This window comes from Pongo pygmaeus, chromosome 16 (assembly GCF_028885625.2).
Source record: "Pongo pygmaeus isolate AG05252 chromosome 16, NHGRI_mPonPyg2-v2.0_pri, whole genome shotgun sequence".
Taxonomy (NCBI): Eukaryota; Metazoa; Chordata; class Mammalia; order Primates; family Hominidae; genus Pongo; species Pongo pygmaeus.
The window spans coordinates 31,481,579-31,499,035 of record NC_072389.2 but is presented as its reverse complement, the minus strand read 5'-3'; positions in this window follow the sequence as shown (position 1 = coordinate 31,499,035).

Below are 17,457 nucleotides of genomic sequence, written 5' to 3'. Positions count from 1 at the left end.
CAAACACCGCATGTTCTCACTCATAGGTGGGAATTGAACAATGAGAAAACATGGACATAGGAAGGGAAACATCACACTTCGGGGACTGTTGTGGGGTGGGGGGAAGGGGGAGGGATAGCATTAGGAGATATACCTAATGCTAAATGACGAGTTAATGGGTGCAGCACACCAACATGGCACATGTATACATATGTAACAAAGCTGCTTGTTGTGCACATGTACCCTAAAACTTAAAGTGTATTAATAATAAAAAAAAAGACATAAGAGAATAGAAAGTGAAAAAAAAAAAAGTCAGATTGAAAGGAAAGTCAAATTGTGTCTCCAAATGACATGATCTTGCCTATAGACATCATAAAAACTCTAATAAAACATAACAAAATATGAAAAAAAGGCTAAGCAAGCTTGTAGTACATCTTAGTACGGGTCAATATACAAAATCAACTGTATTTTTATTTATTAGCAATTAACAATCTAAAAACAAAATTTCAAAAACCATTTCATTTAAAATGGCATAAAAGTTAAATACCTATGAATTAATTTAATAACATAAGTATAAGATGTGCATACTGAGGACTACAAAACGTATAAAACAAAATTAAAACAATTATAATTTAAATACATTGAGCTTTCACTGATTAGAAAGCCTAGTATCATTAGGTTGCTAATACTTTCCAAATAGATTTAATGCAATCCCTAGCTAAATCCTAGGTGACATTTTCTTCCTAAATTGGGAGTCTTACTCTAAAATTCATATGTAATGCAATAGAATTCCAGAACAGACAAAATAATTATGAAAAAGAACAAATTTTGTGTAGTAAAATCATACTTTCTGATTTCAAAACTTACTACAAAAGCAATAGTAATCAAAATTGTGTTAAGGATATGGAACAACAAAAGACCCAGAATAGCCATAGCTAGCCTAAGCAGAAAGAACAAAAGTAGAGGAATTACATTACCTGACTTCAAATTATACTACAGAGCTATAGTAAATAAAACAGCATGGTACTGGAATAAAAATACCCATATAGACCTATGGAACAGAATAGAGAACCAAGGAACAAATCCACAACCCTACAGTTATCTCATTTTCAACAAAGTTGCCAAGAATGTACACTAGGGAAAAAGCCAGTCTCTTAAATAAATGGTGCTGGGAAAATTGGTTATCCATATGCAGAAGAATGAAACTAGACCTCTGTCTCTCACTGTATGTAAAAAATCAAATCAAAATGGATCAAAGACTTAAATTGAAGACCTCCAACTATGAAACTACTACAAGAAAACATGAAGTTTTGTGTGCCCGAAACTTCATTAGCAATTTTAATTTCACCCCCGTCCTGTGGTCCTGAGATCTCACCCTGCCTCCATTTGCCTTGTGATATTCTATTACCTTGTGAAGCACATGATCTCTGTGACCCACACCCTATTCGTACACTCCCTCCCCTTTTGAAAATCACTAATAAAAACTTGCTGGTTTTACGGCTCGGGGGGCATCATGGAACCTGCCGACATGCGATGTTTCCCCCGGACACCCAGCTTTAAAATTTCTCTCTTTTGTACTCTGTCCCTTTATTTCTCAGACCGGCCGACACTTAGGGAATCTAGAAAAGAACCTATGTGAAATATTTGGGGTGAATTTCGCCTGATATCTGGCTGAATTTCCCCCAATAGAAAGACATATATATCAATGGAATAAAATCAAATGTTGAAAATTAATTCTTACATGCATGGTAAAACAATTTTACAAGGTTGCCAAATCAAGTCAATATAAAGAAATATTTCCCCACACAGTGTTGCTGGGACAAATGGACATTGACATGCAACTTATCTCCTCTCTAGCACCATATGCATGACTGACTCAAATTAATAATGCATCTAAATATAGGAGCCAAATAGACCAAATCCATAGAAGAGAACATAAGAATACATCTTCATCCCTGAAATAAATTGGATCTTTGTCCCCAACAAATCTCATGTCAAATTGTAATCTGCAGTGTTTGCCCTAGGATCTGGTGGGAGGTGATTGGATACTGAGGGTGATTTTTCATGAATGGTTTAGCACCACTGGTGTTGTTCTCCTGATAGTGAGTGAGTTCTCACAAGATCTGGTTGCTTAAAAGTGTGTAGCACTCCAGCCCCTCTCTTCGTCCTACTCTCGCCGTGTGAAGTGCTGGCTCCCCCTTTGCCTTCCACCATGATTGGAAATTTCCTGAGGCCTTCCCAGAAGCAGAAGTCACTATGTTTCCCTTACAGCCTGCAGAACCATGAGCCAATTAAGCCTCTTTTCTTTATATATTACCCAGTCTCAGTATTTCTTTATACCAATGGGAGAACAGACTAACACAGTACCCTTGGATTAAAAAATGGTTTGTAAACTATGACACTAAAGCAAATGAACACAATTTTAAAAAGACGTAATGAACTTCATCAGAAATCAAGTATTATAATTAAAAAACAGACACACTGAACTCATTACAAAAAAGTATTGTGTGATTCAAAGTACACCATTAAAAGTAAAAAGGCAACATCAAAGAATGAGAGAAAATCTGTAAAATCTCATAGCTAATTAGGGTCTGTTATCCAGAATAGATAAAAAGTCTTACTTCTCAAAAATGAAAAGGCAAACATCTTAAACAAAAATGGCAAATAATTTGAAGAGTCATTTTTCCAAAAAAAGTTGTAGTCTTGTCCAATAAACACATGAGAACATGCTCAATTCTTTTGTGATTCAAGAAATGCAAATCTAAACAACCATAAGATATACTTTACACACCTAAACGGTATTTTGATAACTAAATAAAACAAGTTGGAAAAGGCAAAATACTATCTAATGCCATTTATATAACACTCTGAAAAAGAAAAAAGTACAGAGACAGTAAAGTATTTGGTGAGTATGAAGGGATTGGATCACAGAAAATTTGAATCAGTAAAGTACAAGAAATGTCTCTGGGGCTGTGAAATTGTTCTATATGACAACGTGACACTGAATATGTGACACTGTTATTCAAGACCTACAGAACTTCATATCACACAGACAATAAAATAAAAACCTTTTTCAGGCTGGCCGCCGTGGCTCACGCCTGTAATCCCAACACTTTGGGAGGCTGAGGTGGAGGGGATCACTTGAAGACAGGAGTTCGAGACCAGCCTGGCCAACATGGCAAAACCCTGCCTCTACTAAAAATACAACATACAAAAATTAGCCATGCATGGTGGCACATGCCTGTAATCCCAGCTACTCGGGAGGCTGAGGCAGGAGAATTCCTTGAACCTGGGAGGTAGAGGTTGAGGTAAGCCAAGATCGCACCACTGAACTCTAACCTGGGCAACAGAGCAAGACTGTATCCAAAAAAAAAAAAAAAAAAAAAAAGGCCTTATTTAGTTGATATGACAGAGAGATTAACTAAATAATATAACTGTATAACAAATGTGTGAAATAAGCTCACTAGAGTGGGAAAAGGGGGCTGACCTAAGTAAATTAGGAAATAGAGGGAAATTCTGAGATTCTAAGTCAAACGGACAAATAATTTCTATATAAGGACTCAGTTTTAGTTGGTAAAGTAGTTTCCCAGGGGTATATAAATTACCACTTTTGAAAACACTATGCATGTATTTTTGGATGATATCATTAAGTTAACAAAGCCAACTAGTTCCATGTTAGAGGCACAAGCTACATACAAACAAGTGGGAACAGGTAGATAGCTTCATGTGGTACTGGATTAGATCATGTGCTGGAAAAACCATCAGATAGAATTCATGGTTAGTTTAATATAGATACATATGCATACATGTTGAAATATTTATACACATGTGTATATTTGTAAGTCAGTAAACACATGTGTATTCTTTTGCTCAGTCAGCTGACAAGGCCTCAAGTCATCAGATGCCCTAGGGACAATGAATATACCACAGTCTCTAGATCTTCATTTCTAATTCCATTTTGCATTCAAAGGAACTATGGCATTGTGAAGAAATGGTGGATAATAGGGTTAGACAGAGAATAAACACAATCAGCCTGCAGCACCTAGTAGTGCCAGAAGAAAAGAAAATGCCAACAAACAATGCCACAAACCAAACAGCCACACAACACCAACAAACCATAATTATGGGGAGATTTCAAAATTATAAAGGATCCAACTGAAAGAAAGTCCCAGCTGGGCGGGGTGGCTCATGCCTGTAATCCTAACACTTTGGAAGGCTGAGGCAGGCAGATCACGAGGTCAGGGGATCGAGACCATCCTGGATAACATGGCGAAACCCTGTCTCTACTAAAAATACAAAAAATTAGCCTGGAGTGGTGGCGGGCGCCTGTAGTCCCAGCAACTCAGGAGGCTGAGGCAGGAGAATGGCATGAACCCAGGAGGCAGAGGTTGCAGTGAGCTGAAATCACGCCTGTGCACTCCAGCCTGGGCAACAGAGCGAGACTTCATCTCAAAAAAAAAAAAAAAAAAAAAGAAAAAGAAAATTCTTTGGACAATACTGAAGCAATTTCAGCAATAAACCAAATTAATTATTTCAAGTGAAGTCTAAAATAAGTACCCCTATTTGCCTATGGATAGAACAATGATGGAATAATATGGAATAACTCAAGAATAGGCATTTTTTCATTATGATTAATTCCAAATAATTTTTGCAGACACTCTGCCCCTAGGAAGTGGAACATAATTCTTCACTTCTTATTTGTGTGTTATGTATAGTGACTTATTTTTTAAACATACAACATGGAAGGGAGAAGAAAAACAACAGTAATTTTGCAGTGTAGAAATGTGATTGGAACTATCTCATTCAGGTGATTAAATTAACATCAAAAGTGATAAAGCATGTTACAGTCTGTACCCTTAACAGGATGTGATGAGAATGGCACTTTCCCTCTGTGGTCTTCCTCCCTGAAACCTACAATCCAGTCTAATCACAAAAGAAACACCAAAGAAATCCCAAACTAGGACTGCCAATGTCATAGCAATCATGGAAACTTGGAGAAATTGTCACGGTCAAAGACGATTAAGGAGCATGAATTGTAAATGTAATGTGGTATCCTGGATAGGATCCTGGAACAGAAACTCGACATTAAATGACAACTAAATCAATCTGAATAAAGTGTGGATAGTTAATAATAGTGTAATATTGGTTGGTTCATTGTGACTAATATCCCACACTAATGTAAGGGTGTTATTCAGGAACATGGTGTATAGAGTCTGTGGAAACTCTATGTATTATATTTGGAACTGCTCTGTATATCTAAAACTATTCCTAAGTTTCAAAAGTTTATTTTATTTTAAGCCTTTGCTGAGCTTATAAAACAGAAGAACATTAACAATATCATTGATGCCCCCTGAATGTATCTCCTGAATTTCATCATCTTTGTTAACAGCTGAAGGTAACTATTATTATGGATTATCTTTGTGAATCTCTAATTTTCTTATATTCATTTTTCCTGTATGTTTGTATATATAAATACTATATTGTTTAGTCTCTTATCTTTAAACTTAAATAAATATAAATATTGAAAATATTGAATTTAATCCATATCCCTAGCCGAATTATGAGAAGACATCAGACAAATTCATATTGTGGGAAATTTTACAATAGAACTGACTAGTAGTCCTTCTCAAAAGGGTCAAGGTAATAGAAAATAAGTGAAGACTGAAAAACTATTGCATATTGGAGAAGATCAGATATGGTAGATAGAACCTAAGATGGCACCCAATGACTCCCACCTCAAAGTATAAGTAAAGTTGATAAGTAACTATGTATTTTAATTCCTTCTAAAAAATGTAGTCAGAAACTGTGAGTTGCTTAAAATCAACAGAATACTACAATGGTGATGGGACATTAGTAGGATGATTATGTTATATTAGATTGTGATTCTTGTGTTGCTAGCAAAGTCCCTCCCTTGGTGGTTTGATGGAACATTTGCCATATGGGAGAAGCCAATATAGGAGGAAACTGAATGCAGAAACAGGCCAAAGCCAGCAAAGAACTGAAGCCCTTGGACCAAAACCCTTACCCAGAGTTTGCAATATTACATTTAAAATGAATCCAAGATACTTTTCAAAAAACACTGTATCACTCACAGGTAGTGTGAATGTCTTAGAATTACAAAATAATCTTAACTCTTTTGTTCTATTAGTGGTGCCATTCATTTCACTTATACGTTAGCACACATGCACATATACATGTATATTTATATACACATAACATGTAGACATAAGCATGCCTAATCAAATACATCAGCGCTATTATTATTTTCCAGAAACCATTATCTGTGAGACTAAATTAAGAATATGAAAAATATAAGTTTTACTCCATAGGGCAACCACTAAAATAGTAAAAAAAAAAAAAGTTATATAATCGATATGCTAAGAATGGAGAGAAAACAGAATTGCATAAAATTCTCAATTAAAACCACAAAACACAGAAAATAAGTGAAGTACAATAACGGGAAGAAAGAACAAGGGCAACAAATCTAAAAGAGAAACACATATGGTTGATATTAATCCAACTGCATTGGTTGTCAATAGTCTAAAAGCATCAATCAAAGAATTGAGAATGTCAGCATAGATCAATAAAGTCAACCCAACAAAATGATGTTAAGTAAAATCTATGAAATATAAAGACATGTATACATTTAAAGTAAATAGATGAAACAAACTAGCATAGGCTAACACTTATCAAATAAAGGAAGAGTCACTGCATGAATTACAGACAGATAAGTCTTCAAGCAAGGAAAGTCACTAAAAATAAAGATGGGCATTACACAAAGATGAAGGGGTCAGTTCTCCAGTACAACATAATAATCCTTAAAGCATTGAAGTGCCTAACAACAGAATGTCAAACTATGTAAGGCCAAAACTGACATAACTGCAAAGAGAAAGAGATTAATTCATTATTATAGTTGGAAACCTCAACCCTCTCTGTCAGAGAGTATTTGTCTGCAACTGTACAGTTACTGCCGTCTACACACAAGGTTTACCTCAGCTCCACCCATCTAAGTGCCAAGCATTTTCAGGAATGGAGATGTGTGCCTTCGTATATTACTGGAGGCATCTCCTGCAGGGACTCCACAACAGGGGCAGTACTGGTCTCATAGTGTCCTGGCCCTACGATAGCATGCATCTCTCAAGGGACTCATGGAGAGGGCACTACATTGTTGCAGGTATACATGCCACTTCTGTATAATGCAGGCTTGAGCAATAGCTGAGATAGGCCTGGAAAACAACCCTTCTATACAGCCCTTAATGGAGAGATCTGTTCTCATTGTTACTGGCAGATGATCAGTTACAGGGTCAATGTGCTGCATGGCCTTACATGCTCCCAGAACCTGTTGTTCAATTGGAGAATACCGGGTTTCAGCACATTTCCATAGCTGTGACCAGAATCTCAGAAGAACTGCTTTCTCATCCTGAATGTGCCAGAGGACCTGTTTTGTCCCTTCAGGGTTTACAGTCACATCTAGACACTGGTATCCCGGAAGGGGGGTACTAGAGCTTGTGCCTGAGCCATCAATATTTTAGCTTTCTCAAATACTACCACTTGTTCTTTACCCTAGGTACTTTTTTTTTTTTTTTGAGACAGGTTCTCTCACTCTCGTCACCCAGGTTGGAGTGCAGTGACACGATCTCAGCTCTTTAAATCCTCTGCCTTCCAGGGTCAAACAACTCTCATGCCTCAGCCACACAAGTAACTGGGATTACAGGTATGAATCACCATGCCTGGCTAATTTTTTGTATTTTTCATAGAGAAGAGGTTTCACCATGTTGGCCATGCTGGTCTCAAACTCCTGGCCTCAAGTGATCTGCCCGCCACAGTCTCCCAAAGTGGTGGGATTACAGGTGTGAGCTACGGTGCCCAGCTTAGATTGCTTCTTTAATAGTCAGTATAGGGGAGGCAAACATTGAGATAAATATGAGATGAAAGCCCACCAGTATCCCAAAAGACCTAGGAAACTTTGTAACTGTTTAACTGCTTTAGGTATGAAAAACTGCTGTATTTTTTCAATGACCAAGCCTGAAGTAAGGTGTGTCTTACCTGGCCAAATGATCCATAGGAACTTTGCAGCTGGTCCCAAGTCTTATACTTTTGTGAGTTGATGGCCCATCCCCTGGACTGAAGAGTGCCAATGCATCTCCGTGTTGCTGTAGCAATGACAAGTCTTCAGAAGTTAGAATATCATCCATAGAATGCCTGCAAGTCAGGGTAAAAGGGATGCTTAAGAAGGCATTAGCTAAATCTAACACAGCATGATAAGTGCCTATGTTTTGTATTAATTGCTCAATCACTTGAGTTATATTACACACAGCAGCATGTATCTTGGAAAGATTAGTAGTGTCCAGTCGTCTACTGTCATTTCCAAGTGCCATCAGATTTTCTTACTGCTCATACAGGATGGTTGAAAGGACTCTGGGCTGGCCGGATAATGTTAACTTTGGCCAGTTTCTCCATGGTGGCTGTGATTTCCTGTATTCTACCAGGAAGATTATATTGTCTCACATTAACAATACTTCGTGCGGGATGGAGGTGCACACCTTCGCATTTTGCTTCCACTCTTAATATAGCCTTTGTCATGGGTGAAATTCCCCCACAGATGTTTGTAAAGTGCATCCTAAGAAGACATCAGTCAAGATGTTTTCTGAAATAGATGAGTTAAAGACAGGAGAGTAAGCAAGGGGGGAACTCTAGACAAGACTAAGGAGGAGAGGAGTTTGTTTCACTCAGATTTTTAACCCCTCACAACCATCTATAGCTTCCCACTTAGCAGGGTGTCTCTGGATTTCCATTAATTCAGACACATTCTGCACCTGTGCCCATTAAAGCTAAGGTCTCCAATCAACAGTGAGCTCCAAATATGGCCTCTGGTCATCCCCTATTACTCTTACACAGAAGCAGCCTTGACCCTACCTATGGTCTCCAGGCTGGAAAGAAGTCCACCCCTGAATTGCAGAGATTGGGATCCTTTTACCAAGGGTTTCTTCTTGTCTTTCTCCCTCTTCTGGTGGAGGCAGGGACTAAGAAGGGGTCTAAACTATTGATCAGGAGTCAGGTCTTTCCAAACCCCACTAATATGCCACTGGGTTGCCAATCTGTATTCTCTTTGTCAGTCCCAGCTGAAATCAGATCATACCACATTTGTTTCCTAGTAACCCTAATTGTGCTTTTTTTAACTCCTTTTTTCAGTGCAGCAGACTTTGTTTCTCCCTTTTTCCATTTTCCTTTAGCAACCAGTCATACCTAATCTCTTCCCTTTTGAGTTTTCAGGAAATCTGACATGGCTTTCCCTATAACTTGTCCCATAAGGGGATTATTTCACTTCCAGGGGTACTTCTGTCTCAATTTTTGAGGTTCCTTCCCTTCTAAGGAGATACCATCCCCACTGGTGTCCCATAGCTGCACCATTCATGTACATAAGGCTTTCTCTTGACAGCTGTTTAAAAGTTTTTGCTGTATCCAGTAATCCTACCCAGGCCTGTGTGTGTTGGAATTTTGCTTTCCACTGCATGAACAGTTTCACTCTCAAATGGGGAGGATAATGATCTTCCTCCTCTGAGGTAACCTCTATGTCATCATCTGGCACACTGGTTGGTTCCCAGGAATTGCAGGTATTTGCATCGCATCCTGGCTTGGCAAGGACAGTCCACACATTCAGCTGGCACAGCTTTCTCTCTCTCAGCCACACAAAGTGGTAAGGTATGATTTCCAACTGTGCCTCTTGAGTTTCAAGTTTATCATAAAACCAGACATTAACACAGACGTGGAAGTTCTCATCCCTTTCTCACTGCGATTCTTTTCCTAGCTTCCCTACACTTGCCTCAGCTGCTACCTGTGCTTTTGTGACCACTCACATAGAAAATAACAGCAGCAAACTTGCTGCTGGCACTGCTTGGCAACCTTTCTCCCCACCGTGAGTCATACTTTTTAGTAGCATTTTACTAACAAGCTTTCTACACCCTCTGTCACTTTTGAGGCACCCTCAAACACACATAGTGGCCCACAGACATGTAGCATATGGGCAACGCCACCCACATGGATGAGGAGGGCCGCTTGTAAAACTTCCTCCACAGATGCTTCTTTTCCCTTGTCCATTCTTTGGTTTCCTGGCTGGCCATGTGCTCCGTTAAAGGGCCGTATACACAAAGCAACTCTCAAATGCCAAAGGATCTGAAAAATTAAAGAAGAAGGCAGAAAATCCATTTATTCAGTACTGGTTAATTTATTGATGGAACTTACACACAGAAGCATAACCTTGGATGGCTGCAGGTAGGTAGTTGTTCACACTGTTACTCTCCAGACCCAGGGTTAATACTCCACAGGGAAAGGGTATACATGCTTTAGCAAGGCAATTAAAAGCAACCCTCCAGAATGGACAAGGAGGCTCCATGCATCATAGCCTATAATTCTTGTGATAACACCCAGGTTGACATGATTTTACACTAAGAACAGTAAATAAATGAGAGATCCGAAGGCATTCAAGGAACCGGGGCAAATGAGAAGTAACATGGTGGACTAGCATCCAAGATGGGTCATTTTATCTCCACAGGTTCTATGACCTGCTGTTTTTTTGAAATACAGCTGGGAATATTAATGTAAGTGCAAGACCTGCAAGGTTTTATCCTTCCCTGTCTTCAGTAGCACAGTGATGAAGAGAACAGTCTGCGGAGGGAAATTTCTGGTGTGAAATGAACTCTCCAAAAAATAAGAAGATGTAATATTTGAGCACAGATAGAAGAATCAATAGGCCAAGCACGGTGGCTCATGCCTGTAATCCCAGCACTTTGGGAGGCCAAGGCGGACGGATCATGAGGTCAAGAGTTCGAGACCAGCCTGACCAACATGGGGAAATCCCATCTCTACTAAAAATAAAAAAATGAAAAATAAAAAAAACTAGCTGAGGGTGGTGGCATGCACCTGTAATCCCAGATACTCAGGCGGCTGTGGCAGGAGAATTGCTTGAACCCAGGAGGCAGAGGTTGCAGTGAGCTGAGATCACAACATCGCACTCCAGCCTGGGCGACAGAGTGAGACTCCGTCTCAAAAAAATAAAAAATAAGAATCAATAAAAATAAAAAAGAATTGAAAATCTGATAGATACATATATAAATAATCCAAAAGAACAATTAATGGAAAAAAATGAATTTTCAATAAATATTTCAGCATACTGAATATCCATCTGGAGAAATAAAATTTACTTTTAAACTCATGCACAAAATCAATTTCAGGTGGATTATAGACCTCCGTAGAAAAAAGAATTAAATAGAGTATTTAGAATTTAACATAGGAAAAGAATTGCATTATAATAGGGTACGTGAGGAATCCTTAAAAAGCACCTAGAAAGTGGTTACTCTAAGAGAGAAATGCTATTCTAACATAGTTGATTTGAGTAGAGACACTGGGTCAAGCTCAAGGTCGTTCTAAGTCTTTTCCTGTAGGGCTTTAGCTCAGATTCAGAGCTACAACTTTCAGAAGGTCATAGTAGTGTCTACCTCTTGAGATGCTGTGACAGCTTAATGCACTCATACACAAAATGTGTAGACTAATAGCAGGTTTGAAAGGAAAATGAAATCTCAGGACTCTAAATCACTATGCCCAATGAGAAAGTTAGGCTTGGGAACCCTGTCACACAAAAACTGACTTCCCTTTTTCCCAAATAGATAGCTGTAATTATACATGGTCACTTTATCTTATGCAAAATGTACATCCAGTAAACATGAGATGAATGCCTAATCAACTTTATCCCCCACTCCTCTATTTTCACATATAAAATGTGGTTTCAGTGAGTGCTAATCAAAGCCTCACGAGAATGCAAACACTTGCCTCAGTGCCTAGCCCTCTTTTTTCTTTTTCCTTCCTCCGTGTACTGCTCACTTTTTCCCCTTTAAATGCTTAAGTCATCAAAACTCTCTTTGGAAAAAGCACAGACCACAGATCCTGCTGTAACTTGTGTTTCTTTTTCCCATGAACATCTTCAACGTTGGCCACATCTAGCTCTAAATTTATTGAGACCTGCCTCAGTCACTTTCTGGTTTACATTTTGGAAACCACAATGAGTTCTGTGCAGAGTTTGGCCCTTTGGCCTGCAGCAACTCTCCTAGCAGGGCCCTGGTACAGCCAACTGGAAGCTTTGTATTGCTCTGACTGATTGCATGATTTGCTGAGGTCTGGGAGCCTCCCCCTACAGAGATTCCTGATCTCCCAAACTTTTTGTTTGAGGTCTGAGGTATGTCCTCTTGTAGAACTCCCTTTCTGGGAGTTTGCTGCTTCTGAGGAGGAAGAGAGCTGTCTTCCGCCTGGCCCAGCATCTCCAAGTAAGGAGCTGGTTGAGGGTTTTTAAATTGGATTTGGTAGCTTTAAGTCTAGCTTTCTTGTTAGCCAGTTATAAATTCTTAGGTTCAAAGATCTCAACTTATGTAAATTGTGCAATCACTTTTTCTTCCTGTTTTGGTAAAAATCACTGTTTCTCTGCTCTACAAAGTTTTGATTGGAGATACATAAAAGAGATATTAGAGATCTCATATTCTTAATCATTGATTAGAAAATCAAATTTTACAAATGACTTACAATAGCGTCATGACTGTCCTTGAGAATTCTGGCTCTGTACATTAAAATCTCTTAGCATTGCTTGAAATTCATCAGACATACCCTTGAATAAAGGGCATGGTCAAATATTTAACTTTCTTTGGGTTCAATGTACATACATGTGTTAGTGTGTGTTCCAAAATTGTACACCAAACCTCTGTGACACACAATTTACCCGTATTACAAACCTGCAAATGTACCCCTGAACCTAAAACAAAATAATTCGTAAAATAAAATAGAAATGTCTTCAGAATTTAATTTAGATATTTGGTCTGAACTGGTCAGGCAAGTCAGATACTGTTTTTACTGGATGTTTTAGGGCCATAAACTGCGGTGTGATATTTTAAATAATTGTTTGCCTTGTCTTTCTTATAGCCATAGTAAGGTCAGGGGACATATAGCGTTCTCCCTAGCCCAGCTGTGCCCTCTGACTACACTGGGAAGGGTCAGACGTTATTGGCAGGTCTGTCTTTTGTCCCTGGCTCTGCACCTGATACATAAGTAAAATTTCTTACTTCCTAGATTTTTTCACTACAAGTAAGAGTTACTGAGGGGTAACATTACAATTAACATATATAATTGAATCTACTAGATGCATCCAAAGTGTATAATAAAAGTGAGATGTGTTTTTAGAAAAAAAAAACGCTATAGAAAGGTATGAGAAATGTGTTTTCCTTACAAAGGGAAAGTACTTTTGTCTACGGTAGAGGTTTTCAAGTTGTCTTTAAATTAAAGGCAAACTGATGGATAAAGCTAAATGGATACAGAAAGTTGGGGCTTGGTGTGGTGGTTCATTCCTGTAATCCCAGCACTTTTGGAGACCAAAATGGGAGGACTACATGAAGTCAGCAGTTTGTGACCAGCCTGGGCAACAAAGTGAGGTACCATATCTACAAAAAAAAAAAAAAAAAAAAGAGCCAGGCACAGTAGTGTGTGCCTGTTGTCTCAGCTACTCAAGAGGCTAAGGTGGAAGGACTGCTTGAGGCTAGGAATTTGAAGCTATAGTAAGCTATGACTGTGTCACTGCATTCCAGCCCAGGTGATAGAGTGAGACCTTGTCTCAAAAAAAAAGGTAAAGGAAGCTTGGAGATAGTTTTTTTGTTGTTGTTCTAAGGTAAAATCATAGGACAAAACTGAAAGTTCAGCGGAATTGTAGATTTGTAGCAGATTGATCTTGCAAAAGAAATATTGTTTGTGTCCAAGTGGGCTGAAATTTAAAGGGTATTATTATTCAGTCTTTCTATAAATTGCACATTAAAAAGCACATTTATGCAAGCCCAGGATCTGGACATGATTTTTTCAGAGAACTTATCTGCTTCTCAGTAGAAAACAGTAAAAGGTTAACAAGCATTTCTTAAATCTTACCTTATGATTAAACTGACTGATATTTGATGAATTCATTTATAAAATTTTATTAAAATTGCTTTAGTATTAACACCACGCTATGCAAAGGTAAAGTTGGTTTTCTTTTCTGAACCAGGATTTTGTTTAATATTAAGAGAGAGTAAAAGATTTTTGTTTGCCTTTTGGGCAAACTGCAGAAGAAGAAGAGGGGAGTAAGGTTCAGTTGGTCTCATACTATATTTATTAGGTCTTACTGGTTTTTCATTTTTTCAGGGTATTTTTGTTTGTATTTCTGAGACAGGGTCTCACTCTGTCAGCCAGGCTGGAGTGCAGTGGTGTGATCTCGACTCACTGCAACCTCCACATCATGGGTGCAAGTGATCCTCTTTCCTCAGCCTCTGTAGTAGCTAGGACTACAGGCACACACCAATACAAGCAGATAATTTACAAATTTCTTTTCTGTAGAGACGAAGTCTCACTATATTGCCCAGCCTTGTCTTGAACTCCTGGGCTCAAATGATCTTCCCATGTCAGCCTCCCAAAGCAATGGAATTACAGGCACAAGCCAATGCACTCAGCCTGATATTAGACCTTATGGTTTAACAAACTGAATCTCCTTTCTCTATATCAAAGAATAAAGGTTTTTGCTTTTTAGAAATATTTAAAATATCATCTTTGGCTTAATGAGTAATTTATTTCATCGTGATTGGTGATTCCATTTTGTAACATCAAGTGTTTCAAACCTTTGATATTTGACAAACTTTCCAAATCAAATTCTAATTTAGCCTTAGTGACCTAATTAACTTTTTGAATATTACGTCACCTGAAGTCCAACAGGGACAAATCAGCCACATTTAACATGTTAATATCATACAGAAGCATGTGAAATATTTAACTTTGAGTTCTATTTACCTAAATATTAGCATGTGCTCCAAAATCATATGAGATGCCAACAATTCTGACATGCCTTACTATATGTTATCAGTAATAATTATGATTATGTTAAATTGTTGTATGACACAGAAATAAGCAAATTTCTTCTCAACTGCACCTGTAACTACCACTGTCCTAAGAGTTTTCCATTCACAATTATTGTTTTATTTTGATTATTCTCAAAAAGTGGTTTATAAAAAACCAGTGGGCCAAAACTTGCTGCTTTAGAAGAGTTCGTGAAAATGACTCTGATAGGTTTTCTTGAATTTAGGTTTCTGATAACTGTGGAGATTGTGCCATTGTACTAATGAAAATAACAACAATAAAAACAACAAAACTCCCAGGACTCTAATTAACAGGCTGATACGTTCATGAGGATTGCTAAGCCAATATAAAGTAGAACAAGTTAATTGTGTGGGACTGATGTAACAGAAGACTGAAACAACTTTTTAGGACTTTTTTATTTGAAACATTGATGACTATTTTTGTTTTTCAGAGTAAAGAAAACTTTTTTCTTAGCTATTTATAGTTTTTAACAATTGAATATGGTACACTCTTTAGAGAAAAATTTCAAGTACACTTCTTTCTCTTTACCTGATTTCCCCAGAATTTGAAACCTATTTCTGAATATTCTTAATTTATGGTAATATAAGTTATTTGCATATGATCAATAACAATTTTTTTTTGTAACGGGACACAATTGGAGACACTGGTTACCTTGCCAAGGCTTTGGCTGGAATAGCATATTTTCATCTATGAGCAGATTGCTTTGAGAAATTTAGGTTGAATAATAGAACCAATAAAATTGTTTGGAGAGACTGGCCCTGTGCCTTCTCTATGCAGTTTCTTTACAGATTTTCTGATCTGTGGTAAGAAACACATGTCACTTTCTGACAGGCCTAGGAACTCCAAGTAATCTTGCGACCTCAAGATGAGAGGAATTCACCCAGTTCATACAGTTATTTGCAGGCACAATAAATCCTTGTTTGAGCCTGAGGGGTTATTTGAAAAGTCAAATGGTAGACACTTTGTTTAAAAAAAAGTTCCATCAATGCCAACTTAGAAGAGCCTATATGGAAAAAAAAATACTCTTGCTGCACTTTATGAAAATAATCAGGCCAAGTACGATAGGACTAAAACTTATTTTGGAAATAAATTGGTCTCACTATGATTTTTCTTTAGTAAAAATGGAAGACTATAGAAAGAAAAAATGTATTTCAAATGAAACTACAGTACGTCTTTTATTGGATTCTAGCCCTGTTCATTGTCCTCCAGTTTTATTATTGGTTTACAATTTAGCTAGACTGGATACTAAATTCTTTGCTGGCTACAAGTCTCGAAACTAACATTTTCAATGTTTTTTTTTTTTCTTTCCCATTTTTTTCTGACTTGGAATTAGTAGAAAACTGTGCTTTTTGTAAAGTCCGGCAGATTGAAACTAAAAAACTTAAACTTTGGGAGAAATAACAGCATCTTATTTATTTACATAAAACATTCCATGACTGTCTACTTATATATGGACTTCTCTGTAATATAGTCTATCGGTTTTCAAGGATTGCTCTCTACTTTGTTGCTATAATCCAGCTTTGTCTCTTTTTTCTTCTTTTTTCCCTTTATTTCTTATTCCCCCTATTTCTTCACAACCTTCTAGAATGAGTCTCCTTAAAAATGTGGATCCTAACCTTCTAGGAATAAACCATCCTAATGTTGAAAGATTAGGGGAAAAACATAACCAAACTCTCATTTTCTTCTAAAATGCTTTCTCTGAAATATTTTGAAGAACAAGGAAAATAAAATCTTGGGATCCAAAATTCACTATGCCAAAGGAGAAGTTGGGAACTGAGTCATGCTAATACTACCTTCCTTTTGTTCCCAAAGAGACAGCTGTAATTTCACAAGGTGGCTTATCTTATGTAAAATGTAGATCTACCACGCACAAGACAAATGCACAATCAACTTTTTCCCCATTCCTCCTTACACGTGCAACATCTGGATGCAGTGAGTGCTAATCCAGGCCTCATAAGGATGTAACACTCGCCTCACTGTCTTTCCCCCTGTTCTTTATCCTGCATCCACTCCTGCCTGGTCTCACCCCTATAAATATGGAAGTCAGCAAAACCCTCTTTGAAAAAGGCACAGGCCACAGAGCCTACTGTGACTTGTGTTTCTTTATCCTTAAACTTGGCAAAATAATTCTCTGAAATGAATGAGATCTGTGTCAGTCATTTTTGGTTTACATAGGTCTACACTAAACACTAAGTCACTATTTCCTACTAGTGACAGCTTTTTTCAAGTAATTGCAAGAAGTATCATATGTATCAATAGCAAAATACATCATTATTTTACATCACAATAAAAGCATATAACTATTGAAAAACTATGACATCACAAAAATTTTATCTCATATATGTTGAAAATAATACTTTTTGTTTGAAATGCCTGTTCCTCGGTGCCATAAAGAAATAGCACTTGAATATAATTTCCTCAGCAAGGCCATTTCTGTATTTTCTGCAGAAGGGGTACACTCACCAGCAGTTTTCCCATGAGAGTACACCGAACAAAGGAGACATGGTCATTTATAACCTGATGCTTCCACCCTACTGCTGTGTCCAG